The sequence below is a fragment of the Trifolium pratense genome, linkage group LG1 (genome assembly GCF_020283565.1).
Source record: "Trifolium pratense cultivar HEN17-A07 linkage group LG1, ARS_RC_1.1, whole genome shotgun sequence".
Classification (NCBI taxonomy): Eukaryota; Viridiplantae; Streptophyta; class Magnoliopsida; order Fabales; family Fabaceae; genus Trifolium; species Trifolium pratense.
Genome location: NC_060059.1, coordinates 18,083,214 through 18,088,218, shown reverse-complemented (window position 1 = coordinate 18,088,218; position 5,005 = coordinate 18,083,214). Strand labels below are relative to the sequence as shown.

General features: G+C 35.6%; 1 long non-coding RNA gene across 2 annotated transcripts; it reads right to left on the bottom strand.

Moving 5' to 3' along the window:
* Positions 1-2,230: 2,230 nt before the first annotated feature.
* On the bottom strand, positions 2,231-4,686 carry LOC123902438. Of its 2 annotated transcripts, XR_006807579.1 has the most exons (6): positions 4,293-4,686; positions 3,821-4,168; positions 3,445-3,712; positions 3,127-3,243; positions 2,758-2,859; positions 2,231-2,655 (listed from the first exon to the last, which is right to left on the bottom strand). It is a non-coding gene; the product is annotated as an uncharacterized LOC123902438 (long non-coding RNA). The 2 variants fall into 2 exon arrangements; XR_006807578.1 differs by having other exon boundaries at positions 3,821-4,684.
* Positions 4,687-5,005: the final 319 nt, after the last annotated feature.

Here is a 5,005-nt window from a genome sequence, read left to right as displayed (position 1 = left end):
TGACCTTGGTTCCACCATCATGGTAACCCTCGAGTATATCCCAAGCTTCTTTGGACTTAGTTGATTTTGAAATCTTTTCAAAATGTTGTGCATCATAATTCTGCTGGATATAGAACAAAGCCTTGCAGTCTTTTTTCTTGTTTTCTTTGTATGGATTTCTCTGATCATTAGTTGGATTTGCTCCCAACTCATCGTATCCATTCACCACTACCTCAAGACACTCTTGTGCTCCAAATAAGGACTTCATCACTGCACTCCATCTATCCCAATTCTTTCCATCAAGAATCAGAATGTTTGTACCAAAACCTTGGGTGTTCATCTTGAATTTTCAAGAAATCAATCTACACAGCTTCACTTTGTGTTTCTCCACTTGATTCCTTCACAATTCACTCTTGTCCTGTGATTGAACCAGACTCTTGATGCCAATTGTTGGCGCAGCAAGAAGCAATTGGCTTGGTTCACAAGCACAGCTGCAGGCTTGGCAGGCTCAGCAGCTGGTTGCAGGCACAGGCGCGCGCGCAGGGTTTGCAGGCAAGCTCAGCAGGCACGCAGGCTTGACCTTGGGCAAACTAGCAGTTTTGCAAAAACTGCAATATACAAGATGAACAAGTTTCTTGATGAAATTGATTAACAACTGAACATGAAAGACTTAGGGAAATAGAGATTTTATTCTTCCTTAATGGGCCACAAAAAATTGATTACAATATAATGCACTAGTTGCACTTTATATAGGGTAGCTTGTGTAACAAGCAAACTCCCCCTTGGCCTAAACAAGTTCCCTAACTACCTAGTTAGTTACTAACAAACTTTTAACTAACAAGTTGGTTGTAACTAACTCTAACAACATCTAATCAAACTAATTTTTCAAGATGAATTAACCACTTTCTTAACAATAAAAACCCAAAAACCCAAAAACTGAACTGAACCAAACCATTTAAAACTCTTCATCATCTAGAGGCTGAAAACTTAGGCCGTCAGGTATTGGTTGGAAAAAAGGAAAGGAATCAAAGGATTAAGTGCAGTAACATATCAGCTTTTCGATCTAAATTAATGTATGAGATGTATTGCTAACACATTGATCACAACTGTTCAATCTAAAACAATGGGAAATTGTGTAAAAAAATGACAGCAGTGAATACTGTTGTAACTAACTAACTAACTAATTAATGTATGAGATGTATTGCTGACACATTGATCACAGACGTTCGATCTAAAACGGTGGGAAATTGTGTCAAAAAATGACAGCAGTGAATCTGAATCTAAAAAAAGTATTAGGATATGTTTAATACAAACCCACTTACTTAAGTACTATCGAAAGGCTTGTGATTAATCAAAGTAAGTAGCATATGCATCCCCATAGTGACATTGCCATTGATAAAAAATTTCTCTTAATCTAGATTCTTATAAAAAAGTTAAGTATAGATTTAAAGAATGAAATGGATAGATTGTGCCACAAATCAAAATGTGCAAATAACAATTGAGAATGTAGGAATATAAAAACTACTATATTATGCTAATTAAGGACATGAAGCCATACTAATTCAAATTTTGAGGACTGCTAAGCGCCTTGTTGCACTTACACACACTAGTGCAGAAAGGGGATTCCACTACCGGCCAAATAGGGATTCCACTACTGGCCGCGGCCGGTAGTAAACACACTCGTCGTTGTAAGTCAATACTTTCCACGACGGGTCTTTTTATACCCGTCGTGGTATGTCAGGTTTCTACTGTATTATTAATTAAATTTATGAGGATTCCACGACGGTTTTTACAAATACCGGTAGTGGTATGTATGAGATTCCACTACGGGTATTTTCAATATCCGTAGTGGTATGTATGGTTTTCATTTTTTTTTTTAGAGTCTGGGATTCCACTACCGGTATTTGTAAATACCGGTAGTGGTATGTATAGTTTTCATTTTTTTTTTTTTAGAGTCTGGGATTCCACTACCGGTATTTACAAATACCGGTAGTGGTATGTATGGTTTTCATTTTTTTTTTTTTTAGAATCTGGGATTCCACTACCGGTATTTGTAAATACCGGTAGTGGTATGTATGCTATTCCATTTTTTTTTTTAGAATTGAGGATTCCACTACGGGTAATTACAAATACCCGTAGTGGTATGTTAGTTTTCACTACTGATTGTTATAAATATCAGTAGTGGTATGTTAGTTTTTTTTTTTTTTTTTTTTCGTTTTTTTGTAGCTTCCTGTGCCTGCATATTAATATGAAAAATCAAAACTCTAGAACAGTATGCACATCCTAAAATACCAATTCCATCACCTGATAAACAGTCCTAAAATACCAATTCCTAAAATACCAATCCTAAAATACCAATTCCTAAAATACCAATTCTAAAATACCAATCCTTCATAAAATACCAATTCCATCACAAGTCATTGTCAATTCCACAAGTCACAAGTCATAAAATACTAATTAACAAGCTAACAAAGTTACATTCAACACATTAAAAGTCAATACTTAACATTAAGATTTCTACCAAAGAGGCCATGTTATGATCATCAACATTAAGACTTCTACCAACAAACAAGACACTAACATTTGACATACCATACAACACCTCCCTACAGTCTTGGACCACCATTTCAATGGCTGCAATTTTCACCTTGTTATAGATGCAGTCCACCACATTTGCTGCGTCAGAAAAAATAGAGAAAGAGTTTAGACCTTTCCACAGCATTGTTTCTAGCAGTCCAGAATTTCCAAAGAAGCGTACAAAACAAAGAGTATCATTACCATCATTTAATTTGAGCATAGAGATAGTTGACTGAGTTAAGCTAATTTGGATGAGTGGCTACTTGATGTGTTATGTAGCAGTCTTCACTTCACAGCCACGAACTAGTAGTGATTCAATGAGTATATATTGTAAGGAAATGGATCATATAGCAAAATGGTAAATTTTCTATTGGATGTGAATGTAAAAATTACACCAAACACAAATCCTAATAGTAATACTACTGCAATTATGCAGAACAATCCCAAAAAAAACTTAATTCAGTAGAGTCAAGAAACAAATGCATCATCAACTCTTAATTCATCATTTGAGACAAAACAACTTTCTATAAGCCAAAACTAATGAGAAAAGGATGGAAGATTTTGACGGACCTTAATATAAATGAAATTAGATCCCGCCTCATTGGTAACAGTTTTGGCAATTTGTGTTCTACCACAACTTGGAGGCCCATAAAGCAAAAATCTTGTATCACCATACAACTCAAGTCCCTGAAATACATAACAATGATCATTTGACACTGCTGTGACATATTTGACAGCATATGGACATGTCGTAAGTTATTTTCATAAGCTCTCGCGAACAGTCCCATAAGAGATTATGAAAGTAGATTAACTTAAATAAGTCAATCCAAAAGGCACTAACAACGGAACAATTAATGTAAATAGCCTCAAAATTTTAATAAAACTCACATATTATTGAGTATCTTTTTAACTGTTAATGCACTCCCATTGATCAACTGTCCCTAATAAACCACTCCATATCCAGCCTTCACCAAGTTCATTTTCTTTTCTAGATTTCTTTCTTGAAGTAAAACACAGTCAAAGAACAGTGAGAATTATAGTTGACAAACGAACCAAAATTGAAATTATTGCCCAAACCTTTATACCAAGAATAGGTCTCTTTGATAATTTCAGTTTAGAATCCATTTCCCACAGACAAACCTTGATAATATTATACCTACAAAATATACAATTAATTCACATAATTAACTACACATATTCATCAAACAATTGTGAAAACTAAAAACCATAAAACACAAACATTATATTTAAAAAAATACCTAACCTCAAGTGAAAATCTTGAAAACCCATATCCTTAGATATTCTTAGATAGGGAATGGTTGAGTTCTAAGGGTTATAATGTCTACATTACTTAGCTAAGAAGCATAAAATCTTAACAATTTGCTGGGTATGCATCAGGTGACCCTAACCTCAACACAGTAGATGCAGCCACGAAAACAAAAAATGCAGGGAACCAAATCACACAGTCAGGAAAGCAGAGAACCAAATCTCACAGCCAAAGACAAGGAAAAACGCAGAAAAAACAAGAAAAATAGCAGAGCGGACTACATAAGCTTTTGGAGGCATAAAATCGACACCACCCCCACACTGAGCCTACTACCACAAACCATCCCTGAGACATCACATATGAAATATATTAAAATGAAATATGATCGAGCATAAAATCGAGCATAAATACCAATATATCTCATACATCCTTGAGCGCATTCAACAGGAAACTCAATACCTATGCTTACCATGTAAACATCTCAAATCAATCTATGTGAAACAGCGACTGGGTTTATGATGAGAATCGAAGAAACGGCGGCTTGAGTTCAACGGTGATGAGAACTGAAGGTTGATGGAAGGGAATCGTTGACGGCGAACAAAAGGGAATCGAAGACGGGATGAAATCGTTGACAACGAATGAAAAAGGGGTCGGCCGTCTAGGGTTTGGAGAATGAAACCGAATCAAAACGAATGAAAACGAAGAGATTGGAGAATGATTGAAGAAATTGGGAATGATTGGATTCAATGAAGATGGCGCTTTGGGATTTTTAGGGATTTGGCGATTTGGGAATGAAGATATACGCGTTCTCGTTTTTGCAATTGGCTTCGCGTAAGGTGATGAATGAAGAGGAATGAACAAATTAATTAATTAATGAACATTCCACTACCGGCGAATACCAAATCGGTAGTGAAATACAATTAAAACAAATTTCAACGTAATTACAACATTGCCACCGTGTCTACTTTTCACTACTGATTTAAGAAAACCAGTAGTGAAATCCCTTATCTATGAACTTTTCACTACCGGTATTCAAATATCAGTAGTGGAATCCTTTGGTCAAATGGTTTTAACTACTGGTATTCACATACCAGTAGTGGAATCTCTTAGCCAAAAGTCATTTTTCTACTAGTGACAGAGTCGGTGCTAGCTATCACATAGTCACTTTAGGTGCAATTAGTG